The sequence below is a fragment of the Miniopterus schreibersii genome, assembly GCF_964146895.1.
Source record: "Miniopterus schreibersii genome assembly, chromosome: 1".
Taxonomy (NCBI): Eukaryota; Metazoa; Chordata; class Mammalia; order Chiroptera; family Miniopteridae; genus Miniopterus; species Miniopterus schreibersii.
Genome location: NC_138101.1, coordinates 111,249,752 through 111,274,718, shown reverse-complemented (window position 1 = coordinate 111,274,718; position 24,967 = coordinate 111,249,752). Strand labels below are relative to the sequence as shown.

The 24,967-nt window shown below is 40.4% G+C and overlaps 1 protein-coding gene across 3 annotated transcripts in view; it reads left to right on the top strand.

Moving 5' to 3' along the window:
- Positions 1-24,967, top strand: part of CCNY (cyclin Y) — a 196,326-nt gene that overhangs the window by 99,937 nt on the left and 71,422 nt on the right. The gene's annotated exons all lie outside the window — the stretch shown is intronic.

The window sequence follows — 24,967 nt, the reverse complement described above, 5'->3', positions numbered from 1 at the left end:
GAATGTTAAGCTTAGAACTTAGAAGCAATGTGAGTCATTAAATGGACATAAAATTAATTCACAGTTTACTTGCCATTAATCATGATCAGGCTCATAGTGTGGTAAGAGAAATGGCTTTATAATTAAAAGATGGCGAGATAATGTGACCAGAGATGTACATAAATTGCTTGGATAGGAGGGGCTTTGGTGTGACTTGGGAAGATGTACCCACACAAGACTTCACATTTGAACATAGTTTTAAAAGACAAACAGGAGTTTGCCTGAAGGATAAGAAGTTTTTAGTCAAGGCTAAACCATTTGAAGTACAGGGTTGTGAAACATGATGTATTGGGGAACAGAAGACATTGTCATGTTTGGAACCTATGGGGTATGAGTCATGAAGTTGGGAGGGGCCAAACAGAAATATCAGCCCTACTGATGATGGATGGTGAGAAACTGTAGGATGGGGTCATGATCTGATTTTGTGTTATTCCCTCCCTTCATTTCATATATGTTTGTTTAAGTTTATTTATTTATTTATTTTGTACACATTGTTAGGTTTGTATCTTCAAAAGATAATCCTAATAAAGCAGTGTGGAGAGTGGATTTGGGGATGGAGGAGACAAAAGATAGAGAGATGAGTTAGAATATTGCAATAGTCTGGGTGATAGATGATGAAGACTTAAATTAAGGTGCTAGAATTAATGATGGAAATGAGAAAGGATTTTCTAAATAAGGTTAAATAGGAGAATTGACTAGACTTGGATGTGTAACAGTAAAGATCGGGGAAATTTTTAGAATTTGTGCTTTGGATAACAAAGTCACCAGCAGTGCCATTTAACTAAGTTTGGAGTTAGGGGAAGAAGTGTGTTTTGGTGGTGGATGAGCTTATGCCTGGTGGTGGTTGACAGAATAGGTCTGGAAGTTAGTGGAAACGTGTGCCTTAGAAGATATAATTTGGCAGGTACTGGAAATAAACGGCTGAAATTTTAGGAGGAGATGAGTTTACCTAAGGAGGGTATCTCAAGCAGAGTCACATTCCAGTTAGAGCAGGGAGGGTGTCAGATTCTAGGAGGAATGCTGCTGTTCTGTACTCCTGCTTCCCTTCTCTCCACCCACAGCACACAATTCTAAATAACTACTGCTCTCTTCCACTGAGCCTGTGGGTCTTCAGAATGCTTATCAAGTACATGCACCAGGAATTGTCAGGAGTTGGGGCAAAATGTAGAGGTAGAAAATTGCATGGAGAGACTGAGCATGGAAGCAGGAGTTGAATGCACATTCCTGCCAGATTGATGGAATATGGTTATGTTCCTGGAGAAATGGATTTCTCCATCCCTAGTGGGAGTGGGGTTCTTATAATAGCTCCAGAAAATGAGTTTTCTAAAACTCGCATGGGAGAGTAAATGATTTTTATTCGCATGAAATTGTATCCCTTGGGTTGTAAAGTTCCATTATCTTTTAAATCAGAGCTGGAAAATATTTAGTTGGGGCTCCAGCAGAGCCAAACGGAGAGCCAGTATCCAGAGTTTCCATTCCAAGGTGGAGTTGAGGCAGATGTAGCATTCGGCTAGATTTAGTCCATCAGTCCATCATGTGGGTACCACATGGCTATTAGCCACGTGGGCAAATGAAGGGGAGTTGCTCCCCTTGCAGCAGGAGTCTCAGGAGCACAGGCAAGCAGGAGAGGCAAGAGAGTGAACTTTCTTTGTTCAGGAGTTTAAATATTAAATCTTCCCATGCTTGCAGTGGCCACGCCTGTCCTGTCCAGTGACCTGCGCCCAGGTGTGACCGACATTACCTTTCCACGTCACCCAGACCTTACTGGGCACGTGTCTGTTGCCCAGTTCCTTCCCCCAGCGATCTCTGGGGAACAGACTCGGAGAATGTTAACTGCAGCTTCCTGGCAAAGCTGTATAAATGGCATGCATATATTATCTAGTCTCCCCTTTATTCCTTTACTGTTATTTAATAACCAGGTTATTATAACGGTATCTGTTAGAGCTAAAATGTGTTGGTGGATTGGGGAACTAGGAAGATACTGATGACTTTGGTAAGAACATTTTCAGTTGAGAGAAAACAGAAGCTATGTTTGAGGCTATTTGGAGCAGAGAAGAGGAGCGGAGAGACTACTTTTCTAGATGCTTGATTGGAAAAGGAGGTAGTTAAGGTAGAAAACAGAGGGAAGAAAAGGTGGATGGAGTGTGTGTGTGTGTGTGTGTAGGAAATAGTTCATGTCTTAAATTAACTTTGATTTTGTGTAGTAAACCTGTTGATACATATTATGTAATGTTTTGTTTGTAAACAATTTCAAAGTTAAAGAAAAGTTGAACTAGAAAAACTAACTTCACCAACTAAGGTTACCAGTTGTTAGCATTCTGCTGCCTGTGCTTTATTATTCTTTTTCTTTCTTATATACTGTTTTTCTCCCTGAACCATTTGAGAATAAATTGCAGGTAGTGGGTACGTTTACTTCTAAATAGTTTGTATTTATGGGTTTATTTAGCCTCCTTTACTCTCATAAGAAAAAGTCTTTGGAAACCCTATTAAAAAATAACAGAAGTTCCCTTCACCTCCTAAAATTTTGGTGATTATTTGCCTAATGGTAGGCTTAGGCACAGAAAATTTGGGAGTTAGATTATACTGTGGATTTTTAAAGTACAATAAAAAAAAAAAGATATTGGTCTCTGTTGATTGCTAGCTGATCAGCAGAAAAGGTAGAAGGAAATAATGGCTATTTGGACCTTTTTCAAGTAACAATAAATGTTTCATTCCACAGTACAATACTTTGTTAATTATTAATTGTTTGAGAAATGAGATAACAGATGAGTGAGGTTCAGAAGTCTTTTCTTAAAAATACATGTCAAATACCTAAAATGTTATCCCTGATTTAGTTACTAGACAAATGTGCTCAGTGGAAAATGTGGATTTCCACCCAAGTCTGAACATTTAGTTCCTTTAAATAGTACTTAATTGCCCTAAATTAACTAACCTTCAGAACACATTTGTGTGCAAGAAGTTATTCCTTTGTCCTTTCCCTGCTCTCAGTAAAAGCCTGGTAGTGTATATTTGCCATGTATGGTATATATTTTGAACATAAAACTCATGAACAGGAATTTTATAATAAGCTATCATATCAAATTGTCCTTCATGAGTGCTTCCTTCTTTGCTGGGGTCTTTGTTGGTAGAGTAGTGATCCCTTTGTATCCATTCCCCTTGGCACCTTGCTGGAGCCAAGGAAGAGAGAGAGAGAGAGACAGAATGAATGCTGGGCTGGTCGTTTTGCTTCTTCCCCTGACCCCTGCAGCAGCTGTAAGGCTGATGGTACTGGGAGCTTGCTGGAGATCCCTCTGGATAGTAGTTCTCCAGGCTATTTATGGTTCCTTTCTTTGCTGGTGAGTGTTAACATCTTTTAATTTGTAATACAGTTTTTACATAATTTAATCAAAACTGATTTTGAAATACTGATACAGGTTAAAGAAAGGTGGTTTAGTTTGGATTCTAGAAAAGCTTTAGTTAAAAATGACATCTTGGCCGGTGTTGCTTAGTGGTTAGAATGTCAGCCCAGGCACAGAAGGGTCATGGGTTCGATTCCTGGTCAAGGGCAGGTACTTGGGTTGCAGGTTCCATCCCTATCCCTGGTGGGGCATGTGCAGGATCAACCAATTGATGTCTCCTCTCTCTCTCTCTTTCTCTTTCTCTCTCTCTCTCTCTCTCTCTCTCTCTCTCTCTTTCTCTCTCTCTCCCTCTCTCCCCCCCGCCCCCCTCCCTTCTTTCCACTCTCTAAAAAAAAAAAAATCAGTGGTGGGGCACATGCAGGATCAACCAATTGATGTCTCCTTCTCTCTCTTCCTCTTCCTCTTCCTCTTCCTCTTCCTCTTCCTCTTCCTCTTCCTCTTCCTCTTCCTCTTCCCCTCTCTCTCTCTCTCTCCCCCCCTACCCCCCTCCCTTCTTTCCACTCTCTCTATTAAAAAAAAATCATTGGGAAAAATATCCCTGGGTGAGGATTAATGGGAAAAAAATTACTTGTGGCTTTGCAATCAGGGCTTTATAATATAATGATGTTTCAGAAAGACAGGAAGCTTTACTAGTGAAAACATGGTAAATCAGATAGCTATTCTTATTTATATTTAAAAACAGATTATAGGGAACATCACTCTGGTACTGAGATGACGACAATGATGGTTTCTAACACTTCTGGGTTTTTAGCTACGTATTTCCATTTCTTCAGAAAAATATGGCAAGACTAAAAATAATATAAATGAAACCTCAATTTATAAGGTTTTAAGAGGCTTGAGATGTTATTTAGTAGCAGTTTCATTGTAGTAGCTTAAAAGATTTATAAATAATTACCCAAGTGTAGCATTTCTATCATGAAATCCCAGAAATAATGAGCATGTTTGACACTTAAGGGAGTTTTCGGGCTTCATGTGATTTCTATTCACCCATTGCTCAGTCTACTTAGCAAAGGTAGACTATTTGTGATTGGTCTGTAATTTGATTGGAAAACATGGCTATAACTACAGATAGTTTCATAAGGAAATAACAAGCATGAAACAAATGATATGCTTTTAACCAAAATGTGGTTTATCCCTGGATTTCCTTGACAAAGGTGTCTGTTTGCTGCACTTGGCTGCCCCTGGTATACCTACTTGTTTGTGTTCTGCTCCCAGAAAGGATACTATTCCAAGCCTGCACTCCTTTGTTGAGCTCACTTGCAGGACATTGCCCCCAGGAGAGCACCTTTGTCTCAGGGGAAACGGTGGGCCTCATTTTCATTGTTATATGCTTGTTCATGTACAGTAGTAGATTTGATGAAAACTTTGGAGGGGAAACATAATGGCTCAGTGTGATGGAATCATTCCTATCTTCATTCAGCAAATAATTGCTAAGCACCTCCTCCATGTTAGACACTGCCCAGGACCCAGGAATGACCATGAACAAAGTAGGCAAGTGTCTTCCTTTATAGAGCTCACATGATCTTAGGGGAGAAAGCAGACAGGTAAAGGAGACATAGTACCTCCAAAAACAAAGCAGGAGAGGCAAGAAATTACCAGTGGGGATAAGGGAAGGGTAAATAGCACACACTTTGGATCCAGACTGCCTGAGTTGGATTGCAGATTCCATGACTTTAACTTCTCTGTTTCCTGATTGGGAAAATGAGGATAATGATACTATTAAAGGAGTTGTACTGTATAAGTTAACACACATAAAATTCTTAGAACAGTGTCTGACTCATAACCACTCTATCTTAGGTATTATTATAATGCTTATGTAAAGTACATTATTATTATTTTATTCTTATGTAAGATGACATTTGAGCAGAGACCTGAAGGTTGTGAGGGAATCAGCCATGTGGATATCTTGGAGAAGAACCTTCCAGGCATAGTGGGCATGTGCCTGGTATGTTTAAGAGCTGTAAGGCAGCCCTTGTGGCAGGAGCAGAGGGAGTGAGGGGAAGCCCTGACAAGTGAGGTCAGAGAAGCAGCAGGGGGGAACATGTCCCCGTCATGGCCATTGTGAGGACTTTCTCAATGGTACTCTGAGACAGGTACCATTGCAGGGTTTGAGTGGACATGATCCAGATTAAATTTTGACTGGGTTCCTCAGCTCCATGGAGAGAATGGACGATAGAGGAGTCTAGGGCAGACATGAGGTAAGGAGAGTTGAGGGATGGTAAGAAGCAGTCAGATCCTGGGTAGAGTGACAGGATTTGCCAATGTGTTGGATGCGTGGGTGTGGGAGACAGCCTGGAGTCCAGGCCTGAATCTCCTGAGGAGTGGAGTTGCCTTTGGTAATCTAGGAAAGACTGGAGGGAGCAGGTGTTGAACATATGGATTCTGATTTCTGTATTAGATAGTCAAGGGCATAGTAGGATAGTCAGTGTGGAAGTTCAGGCAAGAGGGCAGTGCTGTAGATCGCAGTGTAGGGGGTCATTGCCCATTGACAGTTTGTAGAGTCTTATGGTGGAAATCATCAAGCAGGCTAGTGCAAGTGCAGAGGGAAAGGCTTCTGGTTTGAGGACCAAGTCTGGAATCCTGGGGAGGGGAGACCCAGAAGTAACAAGAGAGAATGAAAAGGAGCTATGGGTGTGGTAGTAGGTACTGAAAGAGAGGGTGGGAAGGAAGGGGGAGAGAGAGAGAGAGAGGTATTTGTATGTGTCTCTCCCTATCCTGGCAGCCAGGTGAGGGAGGAGTTTCAAGAAGTAGGGAGTGAACAATTGTCCTGTAGAAAGATTTGACCATTGTATTAGCAACATGGTCATCATTGGTCTTGAAAAGAGCTGGTTCAGTGCATTGTAGGAGGCAAAAGCCTGATAGGGCAGGATTCCAGAGATTGGGGGCCATGGAATTAGAGCATTAAAGAAGCCTTGCCCAAAGAGGAAGCAGAAAAAAGTAGAGGAAGCTACAGAAGGGAGACTGGGCTGAGAGCTGTGTTGTGTTTTATTTTGAAATGGGAGTGATTACGTTATATGTCTGTGCTGGTGGGAATCACCTGAAGTGAGAGGAAGTGTCTGGTGCAGGAGAGAGGTCAGATTGCAGAGTGTGGTGGTTGGCCTTGGGAAGGAGCATAGTTCCCCCTCCAGCCTTCGCCTTGAAGCCAGACAATTCAGTTTTTCCCCATATGTCTCTGGCTCCTTTTGAGCTACTGCGCCAGCACTGGAGCTCAGACAAACTGAATCTGAGTAAATTGGCCCTTTAAGAGGATCGCCAAGATCTTGAGAAGTCCTTTGTCGCCCTCCACCACAGTCCATGCTGTTTTGTTTTCTTCTAAATGGCTGAAGCCACCATCTTTATTTATTACTGATTTTAGAGAGTAGGGGAGGCAGGGAGAAAGTGTGTGTTCTTTCACTTACTTATGCATTCATTGGTTGATTCTTGTATGTGTGCTGACCGAGGATTGAATCACCAACCTTGGTACATTGGGAGGACACTCCAGCCAACTGAGCTACTTGGCCAGGGCCAATCTCTGTTGGTTTTTACAGCCAGAAGTTATGCGGACTTCTCTTCCCAGCACTGGAACCCTGGGCTTGGAAGCCTGGTGTGGGGCTGGGACCCTTGCTCCTCAGGGGAGACCTCTGCAACCCACATATCCCTCCCAGTTTTTATCTATCACACGTGGGTGTGGGTCCAGCCCATTCGGCGTCTCTGTCCCTCCTACCAGTCTTGATGTGGCTTCTTTAATTCCCTAGTTGTGGGACTTTCATTCAGCCAGATTTCAGCCAGTTCTAAATGATGGTTGTTCTGTAGTTTAGTTGTAATTTTGATGAGGTTGTGGCTCGAGGTGAGTACTTCCTTTACCTACACTGCCATCTTGACTGGAAGTCCAAATTAGTATCTTTTAAAAAGAGTGGTATGCAGAATAAACATGTATTTCCCAGCATAGCAGGTACTGTTGATACGGATTTAAAGAAGACTCAGAATTAGCATGTGTTTATATAAATTATGGAATAATCTTCTCTCCCTACAGAGAAGAAAAATTATTTGCTCCATCACAAATTGATTAGATGCCTGGATGTAGTTGTTTTGCTTCATTGACTCAGAGCTGGCTGTATTCTTACCTTTTTGTGTGTGTATGTGGGAAGTTGTAAATGTTATCAAGTGCTTCAGACTCAGAATGAGTTAGTCATTTTCCATTTATTCTTAAAATAACTAGAAAATCAGGAGACATTTTTGATATCAGTGTACAGTTGTGCTGAACAAATGAAACTGGAGTACTTTTCCAAGCAAGTCTTACTTACTTGGTTCCCCCTCTTTTTAAAAAAAATTTTAATTTTTATTGATTTTAGAGCGGAAAAGGAGGGGGAGAGAGATTGATTTGTTGTTCCACTTATTTATGCATTCTTTGGTTGATTTTTGTATGTGCCCTCACCCTGGGTATCAAACCCACAACCTTGGCATATTGGGACAATGCTCTAACCATCTGAGCTACCTGGCCAGGGCTGGTTCCTCTTTTTTGGTCCTCTTGTGGGGATCAATTCTGTATGAAACTCAAATAGGGGTGCTGAGATTTGAGAAATGAAATTTATTACATGTATTAAGAATGGACACAGGTGTACCCAGGAGCACCTGAGACTGGTTCCTCATGGTCTGTGAGTAAGCCCCAGGGCTGGAACTGTTACCTGGGGGCAAGCATGGGCTCTTGGCTTTCACCTCCAACAACAGTGCATCTCTGTGCAAGATTGCTGACTCCATGGATAGTCTTACTGACTTGCTGCAGGGAATGGCAGAAGCTGTCAGTAGTTGTCAGTGCACACCTTCCCCTTCCAACTCTCACCCCAAGCCAACAGCAGGCATTGCCCTCTCATCACCTGCAGAGGCTTGAATAGCAGTGACATCGGTACCTTCTGCCAATCTCTCTCACTAATAGTTTCATATTAATGTATTATAATACAGTATTTAGTAAGACACTGTCTTCCTTTTTATCTGCTAATAGTTTGAATAGTAGCACATCCCAAGATTAGACCAATATTTTGCCTTGTTTGTTTAGTGATTTTCACTTTGTTCCTACATGAATTAATTTATGTAGGGGGCAAGTGAAGGAATAGGGTAGAACTTGTCCTGTTGAGTGTGAAAGAAAAGATGATGAATAATGATTTTTACATATTGAAGATACAGCTTTGGGTAGTGATGTTAAAAATGCCCTCCTATAACAGTTTGTACTGCATTCCACATTTGAGACTTAGTGATCAGAGTAAGTTCTGTGATTATTAGTTTGTTCTGTGGCAGGCTATTTGTTCCTCTGTGCATATATGTTAAGGGTAAATGCTGCAAAAATGAGAAATGCAGTGCAGACTTTTTATCCACCTACTCAGACATCAAAAAAGCTTTTTAGTTAATATGGGATCAGTAATAATGGTGGGGTTGGTCTGCCTTAAAGCAAGCATAACTTAGAATGAAACAATATTCCTGTTCAATGGTAAATACATTTAACCTTGTTTAATTTTGAATGTTTGTCTTCCCATTTCATTGTATGAAGGTCCTACTAATCCTTTTTCCTTCCCATCTACATGACTGCTAAAGTTTCTACCATTTTAGAATAAATTTCTTTGTTCCTTGAGGTTGGAAATTTATTGGTGAGATTTAAAAACTTTGTGTCCTTGATATACTTAAAAATGGGAAGTTTGTTATATATCACTCTCTCTATTTTGAATGTTCAATATGCCTCTTAGAGAAAAAATGGAAAATATAGAAAATTTAGAAACAAAGAGCCCTAGCTGGTTTGGCTCAGTGGTTAGAGTATCAGCCTGTGGACTGAAGGGTCTGGGGTTCAATTGCAGCCAAGGGCACGTACCTCAGTTGCAGGCTTCACCCCCAGGCCCTAAGTAGGGGCAAGTGTGGGAGGCAACCAATCAATGTGTCTCTTTCACATTGATATCTCTCTCTCTCTCTCTCTCTCTCTCTCTCTCTCTTTCTGTCTCGCCCTCTCTCTCCCCTACTCTTCCACTCTCTCTAAAAAACAATGGAAAAAATATCCTCTGGTGGGGATTTAAAAAAACAACAAAAAAACAAAGAGAAAAAGCTTCTGTGCTTGCCTTATTAAAAAAGAATACCATGAATATTTATGTGTAATTTCTTCTAGTACTTAAAAACATTTTTTTTCCTTTTTATTAAATTTATTGGGGTGACACTGGTTAACAAAATTATATAGGTTTCTGGTGCACAACACATCATCTGTACACTGTATCATGTGTTCACCGCCTGAAGTCAAGTCTCCTTCCATCACCGGTTATCCCCCCATACCCTTTCCCCTCCCCCCATGCCCTTCTCCCTTTTCTAGTAGTTTTAAAAGCTGGATTTATTTAAAATAAAACTACTACCAAAACAATAAAACCCAGCCCCCACAACCTTTATAACATGTAATTATGATAACACCGCATATAAAATGTTCTATCTTTTCACTTAGCATGATAATTAGAAGTATTTCCCCAATTATAAATGCATTACACTTGTTATAAACATTTTTATTATTTTTAATAGCTATAAAATTTTCTATATAGTAAATTTGCCACCTACTTATTTGTCTCTTATTACTGGACATTTAGGTTATTTACTGTTTTCTTTTTCCCATTATAAATAATGCAGTCATGAGCATCTTTGGGCTTCAAGTTTTGTCTGCACATATGATCATCTCGCTAGGGTACAATCTCAGGAATGGAATTAATGACCTAAAGTTTCAGATGCAATCTTCAAAATTACTATATGAGAAGGTATATGATACTAATATTAGAATTAGCAAAATTATTGGATGTCTAAATTGAGCAGCATTTGTTAGCTTATTTTGGATTGTGTTTAATTACTTTTAAAAAAAAAAAATCTATTGATTTCAGAGAGAGGGAGAGAGAGAGAGAGAAATATCAAGGATGAGAGAGTCATTGATCAGCTGCCTCCTGCACACCCCCTTCCTGGGGACGGAGCCTGGAACCCAGGCATGTGCCCTGACCGGGAATCGAACTGTATTCTCCTGGATCATAGGTCAATGCTCAACTGCTGAGCCAGGCTGGCTGGGCAAGTACTTTCTTCTTTCAAGTGACTAGACCTTTTAAAAGATTTTCATCAGTAGGTGAAAGAAAATCTGGTATATTTAAGGCTCTTTGCAGTTGGGCATATTCTCTCTAGTAATAACCGTATTGGTGTTTTACCAAGGTACTTGTGCCTTTCCAGTTTTTTGGCTGTGACCTACAGTAAGAAAATACATTTTACACCTGAATCTAAATTTATATTTTATATTCATAAACACACTTGAAACAATATTTATCCTTATGACTCCATATCACTTATTATGTCTGAATTTTTGTTTTATTTCATTTTTAAGAAAAGATAAGTTATGATCCTATAAATTGATTTTGTAACTTCCTAGAGGGTTCAACTCACAGTTTGAAAAACACTGTACTATACCATATAACAATGAATTCAGTGGCACATGTGACTTTTTCCCCCCTCATTACCTTTACTTTTTCTACGTGTGGATAGGAATCCTTCATTCTCTTTTCATGCCAACTTCTGAGACATAAGGAAGTTAAGTATCTTGCCCAGGGGCACACAATTCTTAGTGGTCAAGCTGGGATATGAGCTTGATGACTCCCCTGGGTGACTCCCTGGTCTGGCATCTTAGCCGTGTGTTCTACAGTCCAGCACCTTGGAGCCTTTATACCTTTCAGCACAGAACCCATTCCAGTGTATGTTGTGTATATCCAGTGGAGAACCACATGCAATCTGGTTAAGTACAAATTCACTGAGTGGTTGTTGACCTTGAATGGACTGTGAACCCTCCAGGAGCTGTAGCACCACAAGCAGGAGTAAACCAGGGCAAAGCATGGCTTCCACTTCAGTGTTTGCTCTTTGAAAATCACAACAAACCTGATCATGAAGGAGGGGCAGTTAGAAGTAGAAAGCAAGGTTTCTGTCAGTGGAGGAAGATCTTCATAGCATCAGGAGGGAAGGATCATTTGAAAAAGGAGATCTAATCACTTCTCCTGGCCCTTCACGACCTCAGTGGCTTCCCATGCCTTTTACCTATACTGGCCAGCAGGACTCTGCTTGAGGTGGGCCTGGAGGAGGTGGTATGTGCAAAGTACCCAGTCACACTTGTGAAGTGCCTGTGCCCTAGGGGTTCAGGCACTCTCCCTGCAGAACTGTTTTATTTATTTATTTATTTATTTATTTATTTATTTATTTATTTATTTATTTATTTATTTTTGGAGGTGCTTTCTTGTTGAATCATCATCCTTAACAAAATTATTCTGCCTGAATGAGAGTAAAGCCAGTGAGGTCTTTGTGGAGGAGGCTGGCAGTGACTTTAGAATTAAACCTTGCATCACTTTCACTTTTCAGAACGATTATGTGGGTGACCAGCCAAGAATAGCATGTGGAAAGGGGCATTTTACCCAGAGAGTTTTCAGAAGGTCCTACTGAAAACTTTTTCTGAATGAATCGTACCTTTCCTCTGGATACAGTAACTATTGAAGAGCTACATTTTAATGAACTCTCTTGGACATTCTAATTATGGTAGAAAATATACCTCTTCTCCCTCACCAGGTGAAAGAATCACTGAAATCAAAGCTAATCACTGGCAACATTTTTCTTTCTTTAAAGGGGCAGTTCCTTATATCATGCAAACAAGTAACATTTCCTGTTTTCAACATAGTCACATCAATTGACCAAAATTAACAATAGAAAGTAGGGATATATTATTAATCTTGGATTTCTTGGACTGCTGAGAAAAATTTTGAATTAAAAATCAAATTTCATCAAATCCAGCAGGGTTTCAGTAGGAAAAAAATGGAACAAATGTAGATTTCTCCCATCCTCTTTTCCAGCACAAGGAATCTACTCTAGGGCCCTGCTTCCACTTCCCATCAAACAGTTGGAAGAAAATGCTCTCCAGGGGATGCTGTGAACTAAGCCAGATAGTGGGGTTCACCATGCCTTGGGTGCCTCTGAATCTTGGTGCCTCCACTTATGGGGCTTGGGAGCTGGGGAAGTTGCACAGTGCATCCTTGACATCTCAGGACCATTTTGGGACCACCGACACACCTAGCATTCCTCCAGCTCCCTAATTCTTGCTGTCTCACAGGGTCTTGAAAGGAGATGACCCAGTACTAGTGCTGAGCCTATGGCTTTGGCATATTTTATTGAATACCATTCATTAGTTTAACACACCTGGAAACTTGAGTGACTCTTTAAAAGGCCCCAGTAAAATCTGGCCTTATTTTTCTTTTATAGTCATGATTGATACCATTCTAATGAACCCAGTTATTAATAACTGAAAAGAGCAAAGGGAAGGCCAGATTTTATAGACATTCATTTGTGCAGCTTTCCCAGGAAGCTGCAGTTTAGATGCATGCTCAGTAAAGTCTGAGTGACATAGGGAAGGCACTTGCCTGTCATTCACACTTGGGAACAGTTCATTGGCCAGAGTAGGTGTAGCCACTGCAAGCAGCGGGAAGATTTGAGATACTTAAACTCCTAAACAAAGAAGTTCTGTCTCTTGCTTTCTTGGGACTCTTGTTGTAGGGGGCACACTCTTTTGGGCCCTCCGCATTCACCCACATGGCCCAGAGCCATGTGGACCCCCCACACAATGGACTAATGGGCTGCAACTAGTTTAATGTTGTACCGGACTCAGTTCTATTGTGGGATGGAAACTGGACACTGGCTTTGCTTCTAGCCTTGCTGAACCCCCAGCTGCACATTTTCCAGCACTGGTTTAAGGGAAATGGGACTTTGCAAACTGGGGGATATAATTCTGTGCGAATAAAGCTTTCTACCACATCTCATCCTCCTGTGGGGGCCTCTGGAAGTGCTTATTCCAGTGGTACCCCAAGAACCCCACTCGCACTAGCAACGGAGAAAGGCCATCCATGCATTTCTCCAATAACAATGATTTAAAATGGCATACTTTAGGTGCTTTACTGCAACATTACAGCCCATTGCTCTCTCATTTTTACCCCTCAGTGTCTCAGTTTGTGTGCACCTGTGTGTGCGTAATGCACTCACGTGTTCAGAACTGTAAAGCTGCACTCGCCAGATAGTTGTGGAGAGATGATTCATGCATTCTCGTTCTCCCTCTCTCTATTTCTTACAGTGCAGCCTGACCAGAGCACTCAAACAGAAAAGTGTCAGGATTGCATGTCTATTGTACTAGGCCAATTGCCTTATCATCAGTTCAGCTTTAGAAAGGAAATGGATTGTTTAAACATTTTTTTGTTTTAATTCAGGTTTTATTAAAATGCCAGCTGATCTTTGATAGAAGATCTCAGATCTTCTGAGGCATGTTGATTTGGATCTTGTAGTGTAGATTTCCTCAATGCAAATCTTGCCCATCCATCCCTCTGAACATACTTGATTAAATTCAGAACAGCTCTGCCTTGGTAGTTGCTGCATCTCAGATTTTATCATTAGTTACACATCATGTTTCCTTGTGCCTGATGTGACCCTTGGCGGCCACACTATTCCCTTCTTTCTGTCAGAATGTTTGAAAGGCAGTATGTAGTTACAGATTGAAGTAGAAGGTAAATTCTAGATTTAACTTTTTTCTCTCCTTAAAATATGTTATATATTCGGTCTGAAAGTGAGTAAACAGCTAATAGGTGATTATCTCATTTGCAGACATGACTCTGAATTTGACTTTCAGGAATCATAGAAATGCTCTAGAATGACATATGGGGACCCAAAAAGTAATCTTCAGATTCTGTGGGATAGAAATGGCTTTAAAAAGAGGTTTAGTTTTCTGCTTTCTATGTTATCTGTTAATTTTATGCTCTCTGATTCAAGTAGTAAGCCAGTTCTTTTTTAAAAAATTAAATTTTTTGGGATAACATTGGTTAATAACATTATATAAATTTTAAGTGTACAACTTCATATATAATACTACATCTATATACTCTGTTTTGTGTTCATCACCATCTGAAGCCTAGTCTCCTTCTGTCACCATATATTTGACCCCCTTTACCTCCTCTGGCTCCCACTGTCTTCCCTTCTGATAACCACCATTCTGTTGTCTGTATCTATGAGTTTGTATTTTTTGTTTTGTTCATACATTTGTTTTATATCCCACAAAATGAGTGAAATCATATGGGCCTTGTCCTTTTCCATGTGAAAACCCTGGGGGTATACCTTAGTGTACTTCTGTGGCTGTCTGATCAGGCTTCTCACATGTTGTTCCCACTGTATTGGTCCTGAATTATGTTCTGTTTTTCCATCTTTGATGTGATATTGTTTTATAATCTTAGTTTTTTAATTTGGTTTATTTAGTTTCTTTATTGTGGCTTTAGATAATTTCTGATTACATAACTATGATTTCAGTTTTTAGAGTTTTGTACGTGTGCTTTGGCTGTTACCTGTCCCGGAAATCTGGTGGTGACTCTTGTTTCAGTCTGCTGTAATCAGTGTTCCCTTTCTTGTCTCTTGGCATCTAGGATCTCCTGGTCCTTTTGTACACAGGTCTCTGTTGCGTGAACTCCCTACCTGTTCTTTTCTTGGGAGTGGGAAGGCAAAACTCAGCCCCGGAGTTCCATGACCCTTAGTACTTTCAGTTTCTTGTGCCTTGCTAGAATTTAGTAGTAATTGGATCATAAAACATATCTATATTTCATCTTCATATTGGATCCTAACATTTATTTTACTGTGATCCAAGTTCAGACTTTATTTTTTAGCTCTCTTATAGAGAAATCATAAATGCAAAAATATGAGTTGGACTGTCTGAAATTTTCTCCACCTGTTACTTCTACTATTTTTATTTTTTGGTTTTTCTTTTTCCTTATTTTGATGGGGTAGATACAGAGTAGGACATGATATATATGTATTTTTTGTTTTAAAAAATTGGAAGTAGTACCTTCCTCCCTAAAAGGAAAAGAGTGGTGTTTTGTGTTTTGCTAGGGGGGTTAGTTCCTGTAAACTGCTGCTGCTTGCTGGCTGCAGAGGACATGGGCTTTTGTATATCAGCTACATTATTACTTAAGTAGAGATGTTTGGGGAAATTGATACAAAAGAAAGCAATTCTGTTAGTAAGCTGGGATTTCCGCACGTTGAAAGCAAAGGTTTGTGCGTCTTTTCGCAGATGGAGGCTCCTGGTCTTCATGGCTTCTAAGTGACTTCCTTCACTAGAGGAATTCAATCTAGGGTTTTGTAGCATTGAATCTTACAGAAGGAAGAACCAGTGACTTTTCAGTGATAGGATTCTAAAGAGGCATAAGCTAGTGGAGAGTAATGTATAATCAAAGCCTGACAGCACCGAGTTTAGAAAGGAAAAAGACTCCATGGAGCTATGAGATTACAATTTGAAACAAGTGACATCATGTACCAAGACCTCAGGAAGTACATGTCAAGCAGAATTCTTTAAAAGATTAATTTAAATAGTTAAAATGATTAAATTTGGCAGCACATCCTTAACTTGGAGAGAGAAGAAAAGGCAAAAATATCAAAAGCTCCTTCAGGAATTTATGGATATAAGCAAATGATAAAGAAAACTCTCAGGGCTGAAAATTTTCTATTATTTGCTTGAAAATAATAAGCACTTGTAAGCCTGATTTGGGATGTAAATTCATGCTATGGACCGCCTCCTCCCTGATCATCAACAAAGAAAATAGATCATGGAAGGTCATGAATGACACACTGTCATTGAAGTTTCAGAGTAATTAGTGGTTAGAGAAGGTGCAGGAATTGCTGCCCTGGCTGGACTCCTCCAGTGTGCTGGGTGGTAACAGGCCATCCTTTTTGGACTAGAGGGAAAGGGATGAGGAAATAAGAAAGAAGAGCAATTTAAGGCATTGGCACAGCTGTAAATGTATGGGGTTTAACTGGATTAACAGGAGGTAGGTTAAACCCAGCAGCATATCCACCTCTATGGGTCATCCCTGCTCCCTCCCTCCTCTGTGCCTAATCTCTGTGCATAACCCCATTGCCAACCACCAGATGTCATCCTTGTCTGCCTCTTGCACTTGTGCTTTGCCTAGTATAATCTCATCACTTAGTATAATATCTTCAAATCCATCATCTTCTTTCAGCTACCTTCCCTCCCACCTGGATTATGGCCACAGTTTCCTCCCTGATAACCTGTCCTCCAGTCTTGTCCTCTTTTGGTTCATTTTTCCCCCACATGCAGCCATGATGCTTTTTCTTAAGTGTATTTGATCATGTCACTCCACTCCTTCAATAACCCCCTGGTGCCCTTGAGATAAAATCCCAGCGCTTCCCTGAACCCTTTCTCACCACTTCCTGTCTTATACTCTTACATATTCTACAGTGTGTCTTAAAGGCCTTTTTCATTTGTTCTCTCTCTTTCTCAACTTTGTGTCTTTGACATAATGATTCTTTTGCCTTAAATACCCTTCCTTGCCTCCCCTTTAGCTTGGCGAACTAACTTGTTCTTCTAGCAAGTCTTAGCCCTCTCCTAGGTTCTCACATAGCACTTAGCCCTAGTAAAACATTTGTCTGTGCTGGCTGACTTGTCTGCTTCACACTCCACCCCAGACTTGAAACAATGGATGGTCACAGAGTAATACACTATTGTATTTCCTGCACAGGATGCCTGCATGTGTTGATTCACAATAAAAACGTGTTGACTATTGAACTAAGTAATGATAGGGGACTCAAATGTCTCTTTACTGGTTTTCAGTGTGTCACACTTTTTAGTTGTGTATAATTGTAGAGCTGATCAAAATTGCCTGTATTTAAAAGACCTAGTTAGTTACCTGGTGTTAAAATATCAATGATCTAGGGGGGGTATCTTTCCTAATTCATCAATAGTGCTAATTTGTGCTCTCAGGAGAGGCTGGTTGCTAGGAGAGTCTTTCTTTTTGAATTAGTCTGTGTTTGAGTTAATGGTTGATCCTTGCCAGTTTTTCTTTTTCCTTTCCTTAAGTTTTTGAGAAGACATACTTCAGTTGACCATTCTTTTATGTTATTCCCATTATTCAGCTTGTTTGTCAATTATTATTGAGCATTTGAACTTTGTACACATGGTCCCTGCCCTAAGGTGGTACTGATTCCCACAGATGAGGACCAACTTGACCTTTATGTGGGGGCCACGAATCCCACTGATTTTAACCTGGGTTGTCGTTGATCTTCATAGGACCCCATGAAGCCATCAGAGTCTCACCAGCACTCTTATTTTATTGAGACTTAGAGAAGTAACATGATTTTCTCAAGTGGCCAACCAAGCAGAAACCAGAATTCAGTCTTTTAGCTTTTAATTCTACATTTTTTATCTGCTCTCTGCTGGATCTTAAACACTGCAATATATGCTTAATAATCTGATGCCAGGGTAAACCAAGTACTGTCCAATCAATTGATCTGCTGTATAATTTTTCTGTTCTCCTTTTATTTTGAATTTAAACTTGTTATATCACCTTCGAATTTTTTTCAGTGGATGTCTTTCTAAAGGTAAACACCAGCAGGCAAATCAAAACCAGACACTAAATGGTTCCTGCTGCCCACTGCTACCAGAGTCAAATAAGTAGAGATGAGTTGAATCTTTGTGGTGGGTTTATTAATCAGATAGCCAGCAACCTAAGAGAGCGGCAGGTGTAACACCCTGAAAAGATCACTCTGACATTTCATCTCAGGTCAGCCCTTATAAATGGTTAGAGGGTGGGGAAAAAAGATCTAAAACTAGTGAGTTCCCAAAGTCTGCTTTCTATCGTTATCCTTGCAAAGATTAGCCCCAGAATACTCTCTCCCTTCAGATAGGTCCTGTCCTTGATGTATACTCAAAATGTGTCTTCTTTTCTGACTAATGGACCCATCTGATCTTCGAAGTCACCATATCGTTACAGCCCTGCTTTTTCTTCTTGCAACAGGGCCTCCAGTTTCATAGGGTCTTGTAAGAAAATCTCTTTTCTATTATGTGCTCCTCTCCTATGAAAATTTCAATTGTCAAAATATCATCAGTGGTTTGTACCTCTTTAGTTACAGAAAAAATACAGCCTCTTGTTTTGGCACTCAAGGCCTCCCAGAGTCTGGCCTGAATTTACCTTTTCTGCTTTTTTTTGCTCTTTGGTTTTCCTTCCTGAACTATCCATGTGTTGGTTCAGTATATTGCTGGCATATAGAACACATTTGAATGCATTGACTGACATTTATGCAGTCAGGACACATTTAGGGACACACACATTCAAACCAATGGTTATATATACATCACAGGCATGTACTAAGACTGGTTGGAATGAAGAAGGGCAAGTGAATGACTTAGGTAAGTCAGGAGTTGTTCCAGGGACTATAAGCCTCAGCCTGGGCTTGAGGTGGAAGCAGGAGTGACCAGTTCGGTCAACCTAGAGAGAGTTGTTCCTGCCAGAGGGAATGTCTATTCAAGCCCATGGAATAATAAAGGAATATAGTATAGTGGAGCAAAAAGCAAAGAGAAGTGGGAAACAAGGCCAGCCATCTATGCAGAAGAGTGAGGACTAAACACAAAAGCCAGTGAGAGTTTATCTCCAATCCTACGGATATAATAAAATACTCTTGGATGTATCAACTTGTACCTGTACTTTCATTAAATCTAATATGGAGGTGAGCCAGAACTACCACTGATCTTGTTGCTTCTTACTGTCTATCCCCTACCCACAACCCCATGTGTTCCATATTGACTGTTCATCACCTTTTACATGTGCTTCCTTGCCTGACCTCTAGTGGATGTAATAGTAATCAGCAAAATGCTCATAGTTGAGCAATGTTAGGATGAAGCAATATCCTGGAAAAGCTACCACCAAATCTTTAAAATGAAAGAGATTAGCCCTGGCCCAGTAGCTCAGTTTGTTCGAGTGTCTCCCCACCCACCTACCCCTTCCTTCCCTCTGAGATTCATCAGTCTGTTCCATGCTTCTATGTCTCTGGATCTGTTTTGTTCATTGGTTTCTTTTGTTCATTAGATTCCACATATAGTAAGATCACATGATACTTGTCTGTCTCTTACTGGCTTATTTCGCTTAGCATAATACTAAGGTCCGACCAGGTCTGACCAGGCTGTCTTACACGGTAAGGGATCCTTCATTTTTACAGCTGCATAGTATTCCATGGTATAATGTCCGAGAAGATGCTTGATATGATTTCAGTTTTCTTGAACTTGTAGAGACTTGTTTTGTGTTCTGACATGTGGTCTGTCTTTGAGAATGTCCCATGTGCACTTGAGGAGAATGCCTGTTCTGTAGCTTTGGGGTGAAATGTTCTGTAAATATCAATTAAATCTATCTGATCTAGTGTGTCATTTAGAATCACTGTTTCCTTGTTGATTTTTTGTCTGGAAGATCTATCCAGTAAAGTCAGTGGGATGTTAAAGTCCTCTACTATGACTATATTGCTTTGAAGTCCTCCTGAGGGTTTTTGTTTTGTTTTGTTTTGTTTTTCAGCCTGTATTAGTCTTATGTTCTGAGGTGGGTCTCTTGTAGACAGTATATATTTGGGTCTTGTTTTCTTATCCATTCTGCTACCCCATGTCCTTTGATTGGAACATTTAATCCATTTATATTTAAGGTTGTTATTGATAGGTACTTATCTATTACTATATTATTTCTTTATGCCTATGTTTTTCTTTCTATTTCAACTTCTTATTACAGCAGTCCCTTTAACATTTCCTGCAATGCTGGTTTGGTGGTGATAAACTCCTTTAGCCTTTTTTTGTCTGGTAAGCTCTTTATTTCACCATCTGTTTTGAATGATAGTCTTGCTGGATAGAGTAGTCTTGGTTTCAGATCCTTGTTTTGCGTTACCTTGAATACTTCATGCCATTCCCTTCTGGCTTGTAGAGTTTCTAATGAGAAATCAACTGACAGCCTTATGGGAGCCCCTTTGTAGGTGACAGCTTGCTTTTCTCTTGCTACCTTTAATATTCTCTCTTTTTCCTTGAATTTTTGGCATTTAAATTATGATGTGTCTGGGGGTGGGTTTCTTTGGGTTCTTCTTGCTTGGACTCTTTGTGCCTCCTGAGCTCGTGTGACTTTTTCTTTGACCAGGTTAGGGAAGTCTTCTGCTATTATTCTGCTCTTATTTCTTAAAATAACTCTTGCTATTCTTGTCTAACTCTTGCTTACTTTCTACATCTTCTGGAATCCCTACAATGTGAATATTGTTACGTTTCATGTTGTCCCATGGCTCCTTTAGACTGTTGTCCTGTTTTTCAGTTTTTTCTTTTTGGTTCTCTGATTGAGTGATTGTTTTCTACACTGTCTTCTTATTTGATCCTCAGCTTCCCGTAATCTGCTGTTTATTCCTTCCAGTGTTTTTTTAATTTCTACTATGTCATTCTTAATTTCCTTTGTATTTTCCATATGTTTTTTCATGCTGTTGAGCATCCTTGTGATCAGTATTCTGAACTCTACATCTGATAGGTTGTTTATCTCCATTTCATTTAGCTCTTCTTTTGGAGAATTCTTTTGCTCTTTCATTTGGGGCTTGTTTTTTGTCTCCCCATTCTGGCTGCTTGTTTGGATTTGTTTCTGTGTATTAGGTAGATCTGCTAGGGCTCCCAGTCTATTGGTTGGTCTGTGGTGCAGGCCAATGTCAGGAGCTGTTTGTAACTGGCCTTTAGTACCCTGTTTGAAGTTTTCCACACTCCACAGCACCAAGGTCTGCTTTTCCAAGCCCTGGATCCAGAAACAAATCAGTCAAAGACTCAAAGCACCTAGAGGCTGATTGTTATTCAGTTTCTTAATGGGCCTCAGGCTGTAGGAACTCTACTGGGTGGGGTGGCTGATTATTATCAGTCTCTTAATGAGTCTTAGGTTAAAGAAACTCCATAGGGTGATCGGTCAAGAGGTTTTCCAACAGGGTGGGGCAATTGCTTCCCCCACCTCCCAGGCAAAAGCTGCTTGGGTGGTAAATGTCTGCCTGAGAAAGATGTCCTCTGCCATGTGGGAGAATGACTCAGCCCAGGAATCCAGATAGCTGTCCTCTGAGTTCTTTCCCCCAAGCTAGCATTCCTGAATTCTCCTCACACAGCTCTAATCCACTCTGCTCTCCCTCTGCTGGAGCCCAAGGTGAATGGCTGCACATGAAACTTTGTGTGTTGGCCCTTTAAGAGGGTGCCTGAATTTCCGGCTGTCTTTCCCTGGCAGACAGAAACCCCACTGCTTTTCACAGCCAGAAGTTATGTGGGCACCTTTCTCAGTTCTGGTGCTCTGGGCTGGGAAGCCCGGCTTGGGGTTTAGACCCCAGAGTTCTCAGTGGGAACCCTCACAGCTGAGATATCCCTCCAGACCTTCAGTTGCTGCCCGCAGGAGCCCTGCCAGCCCTCTCGCCGCCCCTCCATACTTCCTAGCAGTCTCTATGCAGTCTCTGCTTTAGGTCCTTCATTACAAGGGTGCTCTCCAGCTTGTCTTCGGCTGATTATTCAGGATGGTTTTTCTATATTTTAGATGTAATTCCAGTTGTTCCTGGGAGTGGGTCAGTGTAGCTCTCACTGAATCTGCTGCCATCTCAGAATCCTAGCAAAATTTTGACTTTAAAATAGGTAGAAATTTTAAGCTTGTTAGTGTAAGAAACGTTCAGACCTGTGAAGAATTTTTGTGAGTTCATTTGACCCAAACTGTTGACAGTTGTTGGGAAGCAAAATCTCAGTGGATTGAGATAATGCTCTGGAGAATGGCAGTTTTGCATTATATTTTATATATTACAATCAAAAGAAAGGGAAGTAGATTACATGAAATTCATTGGTGATAGATGAGGAGGGTGGGAAAAAATAAAGCAGGAAAACCTCTGGGATTGGATAAAAAGTGAAAAGATAGACACACACTTCTTTTACGAGGTGAGAATAGGATAGTTAATAGTCACTAGTTAACTCAGTAACAATGAGGGGATTTGTGGTCTTCACAGAGCAGTGCCTGTGCTTTGAGGGGTGCAGAAAAAGGAAAATTGTTTTGACATTTCAAAGATATGTTATGATAGAAGCAAAAAGACAATAGATAGGCTCAGTTAAGGTAAAGATTGACCTTTGTCGGGGAAGATGCTGGTCTAGGACATCACTTCCCACCATAAATTGTAATTAGTTAAAAAGTTTTAAATTCAGTCCATTCTTTGTGCTCATTTTAGGTCTCTGAGTGTGTAAGGCCGCCATGCAGGCCTCCCCTGAGCTTGTTAAGTTTATGTGGCCCCTTTTCGTCTGCAAACATAATATTCCATGAATTTTTTCCTTTTAATTCTTGCCAGTCAGAAACTTCACTGAGCTCAGCTAGACTATGGAATTCTAGCTGGACACCAGAGTTCTGTTATCACCCAGCTAGATACCTCTCTCAGCCACATTCACTTCATCTGTGAGCATCATGTCAAACCCTGATCTTCAAGGCTCCTCTGAACTCTTCATGACTTGTTTTATGTCACTGACCTATGCAGAGATGATACCTGGCCTGTCAGCCATGCAGAAAACCACCTGCAGCACAGTGAGCGTAGGATCAGACCAAGAGTTACTACTTGACCATAAAGGAAAATGCAGATATCTTCCTCGTGTTACACTTGATAGGGAAAGTGTGAAACATGATTGATTCCTGCTGCTTGGGTCCTGCATAGAAAAACAGTCATCTTACCCTTTCCCCCATGGCCCTGTTTAGACCAGGAAGTGTGTACAGTAGAAATATGGTAGCTGCTGACAGGATGAGGGCTCCTCCACTCAGGGGTGCCAATCACTTTTCATTGTAAGTTCCTTCAGCAGGTAGACAGTTTTGGTGGGGAGATTCATCTTTGTGGCTGCATGTGCATCTTCCTGACTTCTGGGAGGGGTCCAATAGCCACAGCCAAGGGAGTTCTGGGACGTCTCCTAGGAGCACCAGCATGTGCTGGAGAAATAATAGTCCAGCCACTTAGAGGAAAATAAGAGCTCAAATCATTTTTCACAAGTTGTTTTTAAAAATAAGTTTTAAATTACAAAAATTTAAAAAGCAATAAAACTATGCTCAATGCAGAAAACTTAGAAAACACAGAAGAGCAAAAATAAATAAGTGTAGTTGCATTATTCATAGGTAACCAAGTATTAGTTTATATTCTTTTAATATGTTTTCTATGCCTGTGCATATTTTTTCCCCAGAATTATGTCATGCTGCTCTTTTTCCATATGAATAAAATACTTTTTCACACAATTTTTTAACGGTGTAATAGTTAGGTGTACTGTTATTTAATATAACAAATGCCTTTTTTATTGGAAGCCCTCAGAGTCTGCAAAGCCCTCCATTCTTAGCAATTTCTAGGTCTTGAGAACATTATAGCACCAAATCCTAATCTTTATGGAGTCAGGGATTGTCCTCAGGACGTTCTTGAATTTAAAAGCAGCAGGTCTCAATTCCCAAAGAAATGGCAGTTTTATGTTATTTTGGTTCCGCTGTTGGCTCTGGAGAAAAAAAGCAACTGGTTTGGTAGATGAGTCTGAATTGGGTATGAAGGGAGCAAAGTAAGAATTTGGGGTGCCGACACTGTCTGAGGCAAGTGGACTGAGTTCTTGGCATTGCTGCTGCAACAAGCTCCCCGCACCCCACAGGAAGCACTGTATGCACAATGGTTTCATTGATACTTTTCTATGGGAATGATGGGTTAAGGCTTTTGAAAGTTAACCACTTTCATCATGGTTGGAATTACATAAATACTTTCAATTTTCATGTGCCAAAATTCTCCAAAAACATAACTTAGTAGCACATTTGTTATTTAACTCTTTTATAACAAAATCCTAGTTGAGTAGGAAACCGCCTCATAAAGGCTCATTTTCACCAGGAAATTTGTGGCCTGACCTTATCTAGTTCAAATTGAGGCAAGTTTGAAAAATTGTCCTTTGCTTATCTTTCTCCTTCTATCAAAACCTCAGTGCTTTTGTCCTAGGTGGTTTGGCTTACTGGTTAGAGAGTTGGCGCTTGGACTGAAGGGTCTCGGTTTGATTCTGGTCAAGGGTATGTACCTTGGTTGCAGGCTCGATCCCTGCCACACAGTCAGGGTGTGTGTGGGAGGCAACCAATCGGTGTCTCTCTTTCTCCTTCCCTCTCTCCCTCTCTCTCTCTCCTCCCTCCCACTCTCTGAAAAGTAATGAAAAAAAATATCCCCAGGTGAGGATTTAAAAAAACATACAAAAAACCTATTGTCTTCAGCTGTGAGACTATAGTATATATAGTTTTAATAGTTGTCACAGAAAAAAAGCACCAGGTAATTGAATTACCATTTAAGATTCAATAGCTGTTTCTTTAATCAAGCACCCAGTAAGAGGTCAGGAGCTATAGTACAGTAAGCCATTGGCTGATGTGGGATAAATTGCCTCACTGAAAAGGCTTGTTGAGGATAAGTCCCTGAATAAGTGTTTACCTGTTGCCTCCAGTGTATATATGACCATCTTTGTTTTATCTTTCCTTAGGTGCTTCTCTACAAATTTGTTGAAATGATGGAACTCAGAATAGTTTTCATTCTAATACTGGAAGCTGATTTTAAGATTATTCTGACTTTTTAATAATTTTGGTCTCTCTTTCCTCCTCTACCTTAATTCTCGTTGTTTTGCCTATTCAGTCTTTCCTTATGGAATCATTTTT